This window comes from Eutrigla gurnardus, assembly GCF_963514095.1.
Source record: "Eutrigla gurnardus genome assembly, chromosome: 9".
Taxonomy (NCBI): domain Eukaryota; kingdom Metazoa; phylum Chordata; class Actinopteri; order Perciformes; family Triglidae; genus Eutrigla; species Eutrigla gurnardus.
The window spans coordinates 25,708,815-25,724,834 of record NC_139923.1 but is presented as its reverse complement, the minus strand read 5'-3'; the positions used below and the strand labels follow the sequence as shown (position 1 = coordinate 25,724,834).

The window sequence follows — 16,020 nt, the reverse complement described above, 5'->3', positions numbered from 1 at the left end:
CAAAAATGACAACAACAACAAAATCCCTACAGGGACGCCGTGCCCACATCAAGCCGTCTGCAATCCGATGAATCCGGTTCGACTCCACATGAGCTGCATCTCCACAGTTCTTGGGGTTGTGTTGGCTGTACTATGCAGACTGTGTGTGTGTGTGTGTGTGTGTGTGTGTGTGTGTGTGTGTGTGTGTGTGTGTGTGTGTGTGTGTGTGTGTGTGTGTGTGTGTGTGTGTGTGTGTGTGTGTATCCATCACCACCATATTGTCTCACAACAAAAACCTAATCCAGACCACTGATCAAGTTTGATCACTTCTCACTTCTTCGACTTCAAAGTGAGAAATAAAGTTGGAAAGTCCTTAAACATAAAGTGGTGATATAAACCTCACAACAGAACTTTTATTCAATATTCTTCAGTATGGCTGACTGTGGCAGAGCGGGTTGTTCAATGCTCCGAGGGTCGGCGGTTCGATCACGGTCGTTGTGTCCTTGGGCAAGACACTTCACCCAGCTTGCCTCGTTTGAATGTGTATGACTGTTGTATGTTTGAGGTGGTGGTCTGCCCCAGGGCAGCTGTGGCTACTATCATAGTTTACCACCACATGACTGTGTTTGTGAATGAATGGAACTTGGAAAGCGTCTTTGGGTTCAGAAAAGCACTATATAAATTGAATTAATTAATTATAAATATGAATTAAGTTTGGAGCAGAGCAACCATTTTTATCAGCAACGTTTCCTCTTTAACTGTATCTGATTATAATTACATGTATTTAAGTATCTGTTACCATGTGGCGTCTTTTTGTTAAACCTTCTACAGTGACTGTGCTACTCTACTTCTTCTCATCGTCATTCTTTTATTGGCTAATTCTTGATGTAGACAGGGAAGTGATTGGTCAGGAATCCCAATTGGCCCAATAGTAGGTTACTTCAAAATATCAGGTGGCATGTCCTCGTTGTTTGACCCACCCAGCATCGGAGGACTGTCTCGCTCTGTTTTATTGGGCTGTGTGAAGCTAATAAACCGGTACAGTACCTCAGGGTACGGTACGGAGACGCTCCCATAGTGGTGGTCACGCCATCAGGTTGTCATCAGCTCATTATTTTTGATTGTGTGTCCAGTTTTATTCGATGCACCTCTGGAGTTTATGTTGCATGCGTATATCCTGTACTTCTGCCCCCACGCCTCCCCGCCCTCTGTGTGTATTGTGTATGTAGACACACACATACAGTATATATAGAGTGTATATATAAAACACCACGCACCAAGCCACCCACAGGCTTACCCAGAGGTTTAAACCAGGGTTTTCTTTTTTCTCCTAAAACCACTTCCCTGCCTTTCGCTTGCTCCTGGTGACGACACTCTCTTGGAATTTACTCCTTGTGCTGGTGGTGCTCTCAGAGAGAGAGAGGGAGAGAGAGACTATGTTGTTCAGATCTCTCTGTGCTCTGCAGCCACTAACCAGGACCATTTGGTGTCTCCTTTCCCCAAACGCTTTTCTTTACCCTCCTGTTCTCCCTTTTTGCATTTGCAGGTTTTTTTTTCTTCTCCCCATTGCTTGTTCCCTTTCCTGTCTGGCTTATGGCAATTTTATATTATTTGGTTTGAAATCAGGCTCTCTGGGAGCATGAGGGGGTCCACACACACACACACGCATACCCTCGGGGTTGCTATTGGGTCTGTAAAAGGGTCACTAATTTGTGCTTGTGGCAGGGTGTATGTGGCTTATCTGTCATTTCATGCTGCATGTGTGCTTTGAACACACATCTGCATCTGTGGACACTGATGCACGACTACTCTATGTTATGGCTGATCATGCATGTGTGTGTCCAGGGTGTGTGTGTGTGTGTGTGTGTCTGAGAGAGACGTCGGGGGCATGCTGTTCGGTCCTCTGGAAGACCCCCCCCCCCCCTCCTCCCTAAACCCTGGCTGGCTCTAGATTGATGGGGGAGGTGTTGCCTCTGCTCACTCATCCATCACATACTTTATTTGGGTTTTAGAGGAAAGGGGGAAAAGAGACAGAATAAAGGAAAAAAGACTTCCAAAAATATCAGAGTTAGGGGCTGGGGGGTGGAGGGTTGAGGAGTTGAGTTAGGGGAGGCCCCTTGTCCTAGCCCTGTCCCCCCCCCTCTATTTAGGCAAATGCTGGAAAAGAAGTCTTACCCTTGTGACCCCCCGCCATTCTCCGGTCCCAACACTGATAACAAAAGACAGATAAAGCCAATTGGGGGGGGGGGGGGGTGCAGATTTAGTGAAGATTAGGGAGCAGGTTTGTGATTTCCACCGAGGTTTTTTTGTCATGTGTGAGTGTGCATGCGCATGTTTATATGCTCCTGGTAAGCGCGCGGTGCCAGTAGCAGATTGCGGGATAAGGACGGGCCGAGAAGTGGTTGGTGGTCTTTGTGTGCCGGGCTGAGCGGTGGTTTACTGTTGACGGGACAGTGAGGGCAGATGAGTCCGCGGGGGCTGACGGAGGAAACAAAGCCGGCGGTGCCAGCCTTCGACTCCTCCCACGGGACGGTGAGATTTATGTAGCAACCAGGGGTGTAAACACAGACGAAGCTGCGTTACCTACCGCTTCATTTAAGCGTATCCAGGTTTGCTGCACGTGATGGAAAAAATTCTGAACCTGATTTGATCAAAAAATCCAACAGAGGCTAAAAGTCCATTTTAATGGACTGTTGTTGACACGTTATCTAGAGGTAGACATGGTTCCCATTCATACCTGGACATGTGTAGCAGCACACGGTACATATACAAGCAAACAGTGAGTTCAGCTCTGCCTTCTGGTCTTTGTCTGAAGTGCCTAAAGGAAAGTTGGACCGCTCCAACGGGACTATCAAATAAAGAAATCCCTGTTTCCTATTAGAGCTGCCGTCGAGCTCGGAGGTGGCTTGTGAAGCTCACGGCAAACTTATCTGAGCGGAAGAATAAATAAATAAATATACAAACAAAGAAGTGAAAAATGCACGTCGGCCGTTCTCTATACAGTTGTAGATAAATGAATGCAGGACCATGACGAACCAGCTATGCTGCTGTTTGTGAATCCAAACAATCCCTTTAATGATCCAATTCCTTTCGCAGGAAATGCAACAAATCATGTTACTGTGCTTAATTTTCCCACCATGATTATTCTCCGTCCAAATGAATGAAGTCATTTATTTTCCAAACGGAATGCGCTTTGTCCGTAAACCTGAAGGAAACCAGGCTAAATCCGGCAGTTTTGTGATGTAAAAATATGAAAATTTAGTTTGGGCGGGGGGACCAGATTGGCTTATCCTTGCGGGTATGGGAGAGTGTGTTTGTTTCCTCTGAGAAGCTTTCCCAACTGCAGACCTCATGGTGAAGCCCCCCAGAGGCCCTATTTGAATCACAAATGTCTTTCGTTTCTCAATCGTTCACAGGTTTCGGTCAGTTGAGGAATTTTGGGACCCATTAAAGCCTGGTGACAATGACTTTCACCCCCGGGGCCACCGCAGGGGTCCGCCCCCCTACTGACCTCTCCATTGGGCCCAGCCGTAGCCCCAACGGTCCGGCTCCCGGGGTTCTGATTGGTTCAACAAAGCACCCAAAAAAACGCTCCGGGGTCAATGTCTCTTTTCTCCCCGTTGCTCTTTCCCCTCCTTGCTGCCTTGTTCTGGTTCAAGTTGGGGGGCTTATCAAAGAAAAGTCCACTTCTGTCGTTTGGCCAAATCATCTTGACACCCATTTAGCATGCTCATCAGAGGACAGTTATGAATATTCAAGACAGTGCCAGGGGCCAGAGAGAGGCACAGTGGAGGCGAGGAGAGTGACAGATAATGGTGTGTCCAAGACAACGCCAGCAAGTGAGACAAAGAGGAAGATTAATTTGAGGATCATTTATTGTCATTATGCAACACAAGGTTGCACAACGAAATGCGAGCGTGGCACATTGGCTTCTCGAGAAAAACATGACAAAACGAAAAATGAAACGGCATGCCTGTAGGCCTTGTTTTTTGTTTTTTTGTTTTTTTTGTTTTAATTGCATCAGGAATGTAAACAGCAGCGAGAAATTGATAGACAAATTGATTGTCTATCAATTTGCCAGGTTAAGTCTTAACCACCATCTTGTTTTCCTACGACAGGCTGTGTAGGGGAATAACCTCAGATCCGAGCTGGGTACGCTATGCTCCCTCTCCTCCCGGGGGCGGTCAACTCCACTTTCAGTGTGGGTGGTCAGAAGATACCGAGGGTGGTGGTAGTCAAAATATCACATTATTGATGTTGATGTTGTCATATGCCCTGCATGCTCCAGTCATCAAGAGAAAGAGGTTAATACAAATGAACAAATTAAATTAAAACATGTAGCTCAATTCATGGGAGCTACCGAAGAAGTAGAAAACATCACATAATAACCCAAATAATAACAATAATACGAATAATAAAAAACTTTCCATCAGTGCTGTACAACAAGAAGAACATAAGAGTGATCAATTAAAAACAAACAGTCCAGAAAATCAGAAAATTACAATAAAACATATAATATATAACATATATAATATTTTATATATATAATCCAAGACATTAACTCACTGAATTAAATTTGGTGATAATGAATGATGCAAAAATATGAATATCAAAGAAGTGAGAGTGTGAAACTTGAGACTTGAGGTTTGATTCTGACTTGATATCTGAATACTGTGAATAATTTTTGTTGCCGTGTCCTTGCTGTTGACCGCTGTTTAGTTACGAACGTGCTGGATCTTGTGAGAACGAGAGAGTCGAGCCAGGAAGGAGCGACTCTGTCTGAATGAGCTCGCCTGTCTCGTTGACACGGATGTCAAAAACCATTTCTAGGATCACGTCCAAGCCGAGACAAGTGATCGTTTGGACTTTGAGAACGCGGCCCCCGTTCCAAGCTTTGATGTTTTCAGCTCTTAAAGATTGTAGATGGAGACGGGGCAGGGTTATCGAGGGTGTCGCGTCTTCTTCGTGGACCCGCGCCATGTTTGCGTAGTCGTGTTTTCTGCATCGTGTGGTTGGAGTTGAATGAATTTGTCTTTTGTATTGGTCGTGTATATAGTTTTTCACATTTTGTTCTCGCAGTATCCCATGACCAGGGTTTCCCTGCCCTGGAGTTGAACTAGTGAACAGACAGAAAGAATCCAGTTTGATCAGCCAGTGTGATCTGTTGTGATCCGGTGTGCCAGGGAGATGTGACGGTTTTGGAAAGCAGACAGGTGTAGACATGGCAGCACCTTTTTTTCCATTCGGTCTCAACCGAAACAACAATGAGCCTCATTCACGGTCGGTGAATCTGGAAAAAAAAAACACAGATTCATTCACAGAGGTTTTCTTATTTGGAAATTGTTCTGCAAGTACATAATCTACGCACACTGCATTGGGTTATAGTGTTTTCTTCAATTCTACAATCGTAGAATATATGATTTTTAATCATTTAGGATATTTAGAATAATTTTCATTACAGTGAAAAGCACTTTTAGTGATCGGCCAATAAGATGGACAGAATCCTTCTACACCAATGGAGTTTAAATGATTTACGAATCACTATCAGAAGTTTCCACTGTATTTATGAAGCATTATGGTCTTCTGAAATACATAAACACTACAGTGTTTAATTTAAAACTTAAAACTTAACAAGTTCTAGGTATAGTTTGTGATGTTTCATATCTTCCACTGCTGCCACAAAAACTTCACTTCATACAGAAGCACCTTCACTTCAAAACTATTGGACGTTTTTTTTTATTTTTTATTATTTACTCTCTTTAACATTTTGTTTGGGCGTTTTTGATTACTCTGCACACAGCCCTGCAGGCTCATGGTTTTATGGCGATTGGCCAGGGCGTTTACTCTTCCTAGATTAGGATCAACTGGCACACGCCTTTAATTTACGAGGACAACGGTATTCAGATTAGAAGAACACAGGTCCGAACACATCTGTGGTTGTAGATCATTTCTTCATCCCTCTGTAGGTCTGTCACCGTGTATCCAGTGTAGATAAGTGGTCAAAAAAACCCAGTCTTGCTACTGTGGTTAGCCGGTTTTCTTGACCTCTGTATGTGTGTGTGATTCATGTTTGTGGGATGCAGCGCTTCGTCCCTCCACAACTCAGCCTGCTGCATCACTGAGATGGATGTGGGGGCGCTTCATTTAGATGTGTATATGCGGCTAATGTGTTTATTTTTAACTCGGAAATGAGCGTTCCCAGTTCAGGAGTCAAGAATGTCAGTCGCTTCTTTGGTTATTAATAGTTTGGGTCAAAGTAGTGACGTGGAACGTGACAAACAACAGAGAAGAAATCCTTTCCTCCTTATGATTGAGAGTATGAATTATTGTACACAGGCCTCTGCATCAACCGCACCAAAAACACCAGTTTGCACCATCTGTAGGCTATAATGCAAGTTCATAAGTCTTCCGTCTTTGATCCGTCACTTCCAGTCATGTTTCCTCCGAGAGAGTGCTCTTCAACTCTGCAATTTTCAGCTCGCTGAGGTGGGTGTCCCACCAAAACCGTCCGGGCCCATCTGTGTCACAAGCCATATCTGTCATTATCGGCATTTTATTGTTCTCTGTATGGTATTTGCCTACCGCCTGCTCCTGCCCCATCTTCAGCACCATGTTCTCTCTCTCTCTCTCTCTCTCTCTCTCTCTCTCTCTCTCTGTCTCTCTCTCTCTCTCTCTCTCTCTCTCTCTCTCTCTCTCTCTCTCTCTCTCTCTCGAGGGTGACTCACAAAGGCCTTCAAACTGCAGAGGCCTCTTGTATAAAGTCAGAGTTGAGTCATTTTAAAAGGAAGCTCTTCAGGCCAAGCCAGAGCCAGATCGGTTTGTCACTTTTTGGTTGAGTCATAAAGGTAAACAATAACGTTGCCAGAGCTCGTGGGAAAGAAAACGGGGTCGTAGTTGATTTCAGGGAAGTAGCAACTTAATCCCTGCAGTCATCGCTAACTGGTGAGTCTCTCTGCTCGCTGGATGATAGCGGCGAACGCCAGTTGGTAACTAGAGGAGAGGCGGTGGAGGGTTTTGGAGCGGGACTCCTTTATCAGAAAATCCCAGGATGACTCACACCACAGCTTCTGTCAGTTAGAGTGGGGTTTCCTGCATACACGCATCCACCACATTGTGTAAATGTCAGCCTGTCTGTGATAAGAGTGCTGCTAATTGGCAGTTTTTATGATTCCCATTTAAAAAAAAAAATTTAAATTGGAAGTGGAACCTTCTCAACAAGTATTCAGACTAATTAAAAATGAGTCCAATTTGTGTCTAATATGGGGGGGGGGGGGGGGGGGGGGGGGGGGCTGTGGAGGGGGTCCGGGATGCACTCATTGACCCTACACAAGCAGACAGATACTGTATAGTCTAGCCAGACAAATGCTGCCCATCCCGTCAGCTTGCTAGCTTGGGCAGTGAGGTAGATAATAATCGTCAGCTTGGCTGTGCCGGTGCCAACGCCAGGGTGGGCTAAGCCTGGTGGGTCTGGCTAAGAGAGACTGGATCTCTGTGGGCATCGGGAGTCCGCAGGGCCGAGAGAAAGACAAGGCAGCACACACAGCACAAAAGACACTGTTGCAAGCATGTATACATGTATTCTCTCTCTCTGTATTCTCTTATCACAGGCGGCCATCCAGATGTTGAAATCCAACTCCACCCAAAGCATTTATGATGACAGGAGGAATGAAAGCAGGAAGAAGCAGCAGCAGCAGCAGACAGCCTGTTGTGACCCCACATGAGACCTCATGCTTGGGTCAAACTCTTTCTTGGCACACCTATGTGACATCATGAACATGGCTGATAGGGACAACGGAGATCTGAGCCTCACCTGGTACCAGCCGAAGCTTTTAATGTAAGTATGTTCAACTTATCGAGTGTTGGTTATACACTCTAGATTGTAAACCGACCATGTCCCGCCAATGAGAACCAACCCAGTCGCCACCTGAGCTCCATACCTGCTCTGGCTTCGTCTCTGGGGGGGTTCAGTCGGGAGGAAATGAGACTTTTCCGTCCGTCTGTGCTTAAGTACATTTATCACTCAGATCACTCAGACTTGTGGAGTAGAGGAAAAGTGGTCTGGCATGAGATCTGTCACCAAGTTCTCCACATCTATGTCACCAAACTATTTGGTGGCCACTGGAAATTGGGACCTCCTGTTTAGACTGTGGGAACTGTTGGCAATTGGTGTAAAAATCAACCAATGTTTCAGCTCCTTCATTGGGAAATAAACAACTTCTGCGAACGGTTTCAACTGTAGCGTCCGGATGAATTAAGAGCAAAAGAGCGACAAAGTCGCAGAAACAACTTTTGCAATATGTGTGACGGATCTGTACACAGGAAGTGTAAACGTTGCTCCCATCTGGCCGTCGATATATAGACATCCAAAAGGCCACCCGGGAAAAATAAACAGCTGTTCTCTGGGCAACATTTGTTATTTTACAAATACTTGCTTATTGTTTCTTATACTAGTTTATTCATCAGCAACAAAACCAAAAACATCCACGCCCTACAATATGTCTCAATAATATATGAACTACAGCAGAGGGCCAAGCATTGCTTTCATCATTGCAAAACATGTGCAATGGTTGTTTTGGGGGGGGGGTGTTTTCACAGTCGCACTAGTGGAACAGCATTTTTCCAACCCTGACATCCTCGTCAGTCCAGTTCCCGATGAAGCTGCCGTAGTTATAAGATGTTGGACAGAACAGAGGGTCAGCACTGGTAATGAAATGCATCCAAACGGCCCCCTCTGGACGTGACAAATAAAGTCCAGGTGTCCAAAGGAAAAAGGTTCAGCTACGGAAAACGCAGGCGGCGTACGTCAGGACTTTGACCCGGGAAGCAAACCAGAGGACCCTGGTGGTTGGAGGCAGTGCTGCAGGAAACTAGAGGCATTAAGAGAATCCCAGAAGCCACATATACAATAATTATTTTTTTCTCTTATTTTTCCACACGGACCTCCTAATTTTAGTCCGTTAACCCAGAGGATCAAGAATGCCATAATCGGTCCCATTCCTCAACCTTCAACACCTCAGTTTCCCATCACCCTTATATAGCGTTGGTGACTTAATGGGTTTCTCCCTTGTCACGCCAGAGCTCACTTCCTGTCACCGGCCCTCAGGGGTGGGAGCGCACAATGACGAACACCACCCACATGGCTCCCCAGCAGGCCAGTTTGGCTGACAGGCAGGGTGACACAGGGGTTATTTGTTTCTGTCACAGGCACAGGAATAGTCTCCCAGCTCCCCCCGCGCTGGACAAAGCAGGCATACATGTATCGGCCTTGCTACCGGAGCGGGATGTGCTCTTGTTGTGATTACCTGCCTTCTGTAGAGGAAGGGCTTTCTCTGAGGGACCTATATGGAAAAAAAAAAATAATGTCGCTGTCTGCCAAATGCCATGATTAGCTCCCCGGTTCGGTTCCTGGGTCAGCTCAGAGGGCAAAAGTGTCTAGACCAGACGGGGGTTTCCATAGGCTCGTGGCCTGAGCTGTAATTACGACTGCTTACAGTAGAGCCCCGACACTCAGGGCCTCCCACTCCACTTTGAAACGGCCGTGTGGCATTACTCCCTTCAGTGTGGGGGGGGAGTCGCATCAGACATCGGCTTTACATAAGGTTTCAATATCGGAGAGTTAATGGCCTCCATTTTTCATTGAGTCACGTTATTTGATGTAAGCGGATCAAGAGATAGAAGGGTGGGAACCGTTGTGGTGATTAGGGGTCTCATGTTGAATTAGAGTTCCAGTGAGTATAACGCTGAGACTCCATTGATTGATTGGCATTGTTGCAGTTAAAGGACCCCCCCCCCCCCTCCCTAACGTCAGCACCTTCTAGCTCTCGGCTCTCGCGGCGCATTCTGCATTACATGCTCGCCGTTTGCCAAAAACAGCACAACCGCTTAATGGTTCGGAACTTCGGCTTATCTTGGCCATCGACGCAACAAAAGCTATAATTATCTGCAAAATAAACTCACTTCCTTGATTGTTAGACAAATAATGCATTAAACAGTTCCAGATAAACTTTGTTTTCCACTGTGTTGCCGGCCCCCGCGGAGAAGGAGAGGCCACCAGGACTGGAAGACCACTTCATTGGGGCTACAGGAAGTCGAGTGCTTCGTAAAAAATATGATCGTCTTATATAACCGATTATTATTTGAAAACAGTTTTGCACTGAAAAAAATCCCCTGATGTTTCCCACCTGCCAACAGATTGAGCTTTTCTTGTGTACGTCAGCATTAATGTGTCTCCCAAGGCCTTCTTTATATAGGTCCAGACATTATTTTTGGCATTATTTTTTTTTTTTCCTGACGTGTAACTCCCACTCCTCCCACTTTCTCTGGCCCACCTCCACGAGGGCCGAAGGAAGCCTGGCACTCGCCTGACGCTCTCAGCCAGCCTTGGGCAGCTGGGATCTGGGGGCGCTCCCTGCAGTTCTGCAGTGTGCTGGCAGACCCCTTCTCTCTTTGCCCCCGCCACTCTTTAATTCTGCCTTTTTACTTCCAGCCAGCTTCAGAATACAATACAGAGGAGCCCTGTGCTGTGAACACACACACACACACACACACACACACACACATCCACACTTTTATAAGCCATTGAAAGAGACAAGACCAAAGGCGGAAAGAGGAGCAGACGTCTCTCAGATGCTGGGCTTGGCTTCGTGTGCCTCTTGACACAGACGGCCGCACACAAGATAACTGTTGTTTATTGTTTATGGAAGGACCCTCTGCCACACTCCACGCTCTCTTCATCTGGAGACGCCTCAAGGGCCGCGGCCAAGAGCCACGGGGGAAAAAGAAAAATGGGGACTGTCTCTACTGTATGTGTGTTTGTGATGCATGCGTACTGGGACTGTACACTTATTGTACAGTCTTGGGCACTATTATTCTCCCGTAGCTTCCGCGTCGAGCGTGTTGTTTGCTCAGCTGGAGCCGGTTCAGTTCGGAGGTGACGGGGAGGCCATCTTGTCCCACTGGGGGTCTCCGTCACAATAAAGCCATTACAACAGGTGATTCCACTATGTTGTATTTCCTGTTGGATTCATGCCAATTTGGGGGTTCAGTGTAGGACAGTTAGGAGCCGGGGATCGAACCGCCGGCCTCGTGGTTAAAGGACAAGAACGACAAAGATAAGCAGCCAACTCTGAAGATGTATCTAAACCCACCAGTATTTATTTATTTCTCTGATATGAATTTTCTTTTTTGTTCTCCAAAGAGTAGATAAACAGTAACAACGCAACATCTTGGATAACGTCATAAATCATACTGAACTACTCATAATCTGCATTTCCTCCACTTTATAATGATGCAAATTCTGTTCAGTGAGGCTGTCGGTGTAAGGAAAAGTCATTTCTTGAGAATGAATTTTGCTGATATGTTGGCAGTGAGTGTCATTAATCAGGACAGGAGAAAATTAATATTTAAAAAAAAAAAAAATGTCAACACCACTCATTGGTTGTACTGTGTTTAAAAATATATCCTATTCAAAAACATGAAACTGTGTTTTATGATTTCATATTACGAGGCTAAATATATCGTATTCATACTCCCTATGTCTGTACCAGGTTCTCAGCACTTAAAACTAGTAGAAAAGAGAAATTCCTTCCTAATGGTCCGTGAAAGTAATGATCCACCACCATATTATTGTTTGAACCCGCGGCCGATCTTTTTCCAAATTACCTCAACGCCGTACCTAAAGAAATATTCATTTTCATGCAGTTTCATACATTTTTTTCTTCTCTTGCACAGTTTGAGTTTGACTACTCGAGTTCGACGTGTCTCCGATCAGGCCTGATGGCGATGGAGCATGAATAGCGTGGTAGCTCCAGGCGCTATAAAAAAAAAAAAGCCGTGTGCTGACGGCTGTACCGACAGGGTCACAGCCCCTCCATGCCACCCCGCGAAAAAACGAGAGTGGGAGTAAAAAAAAAAAAGGCGTAATAGGCAAGAGACTAAAAGAGACTTGGACTGTGTTCTTGTAAATAATTGCGTTCATTGTTCTCCGCCACTGTTGGTTATGGTCACAAGCTGTTTGGTAGGCCCCTGTCTGTCTGGTGCTCCCCATGAGCCCGGTGTCAGCCCCCCCTACGCCCCCGAGGGGCGCAAGTTGTGCCAGGGGTTGAGGATGCCAGCTCCCTGACCTGGTGGCCCCCGCGTCTGACGTGCCCACGCCAGGAGCAAACGGGTCCCTGGGCCAGCTCGCCGACTCAGGGCGTGCTGCGCGCATGCTGCTCCGCTGTTAAATAAAGCTGGTTCAAAGAGCACATTCCTGCCCCCGGCCCCGGCAGCCAAACAGCTCTCTCCCTCTCCCTCGCGGTGTCAAAGCACCAGATTGTTTCATTTTATTGCTTCGCCTTTATCTCGGTTGACTCTCGGGCACAATCTGATTGGACGCAGCGTTTGTTATTAGCCTCTGTTGTCGGCTGTGGGAACAGCGGACGGCCTATTTGGGCCAGATTACCTGTACGCCTTATCTTAAGTGAAGAATTCATTCCAAGTGCTCAGATGTTTTCAAGGAGCGCCGCTCGCTCACGTTATGAATGCGGCGCGGTACAGTCGAGCTTATCTGGAAGTTTACACCCACTTATACTGTAAACCTGTATCAGTCAGCTGTGAGGGGGAAGAGAAAGAACAACCTTGTAGCATATTTTATGTGTTGGTCTCATAACAGATAGGATAATTTAAATGGGGAAGTACAGGAGACGCTTACAGCAGCAGAGATTTTAAAGTGGAAGAAAATGTGAGCTGTCACCAAAGATTTCACTTGTTCAACAGGAACTTTTACTTTGCTTTCTGTTTGGCTTTTTAAACCCCTCAGAGGACTGATGAGACTCGCAGACAGATGCTACCAAATGGATTGTAACATGAGAGGAATAAAAAAAATTAAGAAATCAGGAACTTCACTTCTGAATCTCCCCATCTGGATTCCTCTTTTCTCCTTCAGCCAGAAACCTCCGTGCGTTTCTGCGTCCAGAGGATTTTTTTTTGTTTTTTTTCAAAAACAAGCGTGGGAACTAAACCGGCCCCAAAAACAGCATCATCTGCAGCCTGTAATGATCGAACCTCAATGACATCATGCGTTTGAGTGCGGGGCTCTGGGTAACTGGTGCCGTGCATCTCTTTTAAAATACCGGTGGCTAAGTGGAACACACACACGCCGAGCTCGGCAATGGAAGTCAGATGCTCGCGGGGGCCCTTTCTCCTTCTCCGTCCGCTGATAGGTTTAGGAGACGCCTCCTTCCACAAGAGGCCGACTCTCCCTGTATGGTAAATGTCAGAAAATAAATGCAGGCCCCTTTAACAAAGTGGAATTGGATGTAAGCTGCCCCAGGCCGGCTTGTTTGATCTGCACCACCATCTGTACGGCTACCCACGTCTCCACTCCAATACATTCAGGATGTTATGGTATTTTGTCATATAATAATCTGACATCACGGTGGAGGAAAACTGTTTTCATATGTTACTGAATTCATACATTCATTCACACACTTTCTCTCTTTCTTTTTTGTATAAATGAACTCGATTAACCGGTAACCAGGTTTTCTTATAATAAGTTTGTTTCTTTCGCTTTCACGTTGTATACATTATCCCGCTGAGTACTTGCATCTGTGTTGCATTCCTGGAGCGCAGAGAGAGAATTACAATTTCTAACCCCGGCAGCCAGAAATCTGATACAATGCCTGGATTTAATGGAGGCCTTTTTTTTTTTACGCGACTCTGGAGATCATCCTGTTGTGAATAACATGCTCTTCATGTGAACTGCGAGAAATAATTGTAGGTGAGGGAATGTTTTATCAGGGGCTGACTGGGGTCAATCATTCTGTCACAGTTGAGCAGCGATCAAAAGACGGGGAGGGAACAAAAACTCCCAGCCTACAGGTAGTCGAGCAGTTAAACTGGAAGTATGAAGACGCACCCACCCACGCACATTCAGTTTCCACGCCAGTGTGGGATGATCCCTGAAGATGTGAAACTCAAACCCCTGTGGTGTGTTCGGTTTTGATCGTGTGCTCGACGTCACATGATGGATGAGCGGCTTTTGTTTTTGTCATCATAATTGCACAAAATCTGGAAAAACATGAATGTGCGACGGCGTCGCCTCCGCTAGAAAAGATGTTCCTGAAATGCATCGGCAGCCGACGGACGTTTAATGCATATTTTCATTGTTGCACTTAATTAGTGGCGTGCCTGCGTCAGACATTCCAGAGAGTCGCTGCAGTTGTCTGCGAGCTGTTAAGTGCTTCACTTCCTTTTTAACAAAGCGATGTGGCGATGGCATCAGAAAAAATACAACAAAAACAAAAACAGATGTAACTAGAAATAACTGAGAGAGAGAGAGAGAGAGAGAATACTGTAATTTCAAGGCCAAACAATCTCTTAACTGTATTATAATAATAGATACGTTTAATGCTTTTGGATCTGCATACATCCAAGTAGTTCAACGAGAAAAAGATATAAAACATGGCACGCAAAGCACTAAAAGAGTGACAGCTAATGCTAGCTGGACTCCCTCCCCTTCATGTTATGGGAGAGCATGAAAAGAAAGTGGATACACTGAGAAAAATGGCGTTTCATTGAGTTTTTGTGTGTGTGACGCCGGAGAAAACTACTACCACACTTATACTACTCATCTTGTTTATATATTTATGTTGTAGTTGTACAGTGTTTTTGTTGACCTACTGCTGCTGTGTCGTAATTATAAAGTCATCTATTCCATTATTCTAAACCCCATTTACGGCGTGTTTATGGCCCCTTCAACGGCAGAGGGTCGTCCCCTCGAAACTGACGCTCACAAATATAATCAAATATATCCAGAAGCATATCTCCTCCTGTTATTTGCCCGACTCTCCCTTGAATGAGGAGACAGGAGACCTCGCAGGTCGGGTGGCTGTGGCTCAGAGGTAGAGTGAATCTGCCTCCAAATCGAAAGATTGGTGGTTCGAATCCCGGGCTCCTTCACTCTACATGCCGTATCTTTTCAAGTATCCTTGCAAAGGCTTTAGGCTTCATAGACTAAAAAAAAAGTGACAAAGATAACCATCCATCCACCTGGACTTCTCTCATGGAGTGTTGATCGTAGCCGTTTCTGTAAAACTCCGCCAACAAAAGACTCTAAAACTAAACTCGAGTGTTTTTAACTAAAGCCATGTCATTTCGCAAGAGCTCCATCAGAGACAAAAACTCACTTTGAGTCGGGGGAAGACCGAGAAACCGAGCGGCTGTTTTTCATTATCATTAAATAATCATAAAAAGCAGTTATAAGTTATTAGCGGTTTCATTGTGCCAAGTGTGATTAGTTGTTTCTTTTCTATAGGAGATGAAGGCAGCAGACCAAGTTTTACCAGTCTCTCTCTCTCTCTCTCTCTCTCTCTCTCTCTCTCTCTCTCTCTCTCTCTCTCTCTCTCTCTCTCTCTCTCTCTCTCTCTCTCTGCATCACATTCACTGGTGTGGTTTCCTTCATTCCTGTCCATTTATGTGCTGACTGCATGGTCTGCTGGTTGAGTTGCTCTTTCGCATTTTACAATTTTACAAATTAGGATTAATTAACTTTGCATCGCGCTCACTTTTCGTCTGAAACTACAAGACAACGTCACAACTGTCAATCGATTCTGTGAAGTGGAAATGTGAGAGTTTGTGGATGCCGGGATGTGAACCAAGACACACATGCAGTATTTTTTGGGCCTTTTGTCAAGTATTCCTTCCTCGAAAGGAGAATAAAAAAAGTCTCAATGCAGAGCACATGGTCCAAATGCTACGCTTTCCCTGCGCTTCCTTCCTCCCGATGCATAATCGCCATACCTCCCTTTTTTAACATCCGTTTGCCCCCTTCCACTGGAACCAGAAAATCAATCTGCAGCATACACGTTGTCAAACAATGATGTAGACCCCGGTCTACCCCATCCATGGGGCCAGACGTGATTGAGTCAAGATCTGGTCTGGGTCTGTTTGAAATACGGTCTCAATTACTCAGTGCAGGGCTCCCACAAACCCCGAGCCTTACACACACACACACACACACACACACACACACACACACACACGACAGCACACATGCATACA

The 16,020-nt window shown here is 45.6% G+C and overlaps 1 long non-coding RNA gene across 1 annotated transcript in view; it reads left to right on the top strand.

The window, feature by feature from the left end:
* LOC311018932 overlaps window positions 1–16,020 on the top strand; it is a 73,214-nt gene that overhangs the window by 38,591 nt on the left and 18,603 nt on the right. Inside the window, exon 2 of the long non-coding RNA XR_014597766.1 lies at window positions 7,587–7,813. This is a non-coding gene — a long non-coding RNA (uncharacterized lncRNA). The remainder of the gene's footprint in view (window positions 1–7,586; window positions 7,814–16,020) is intronic.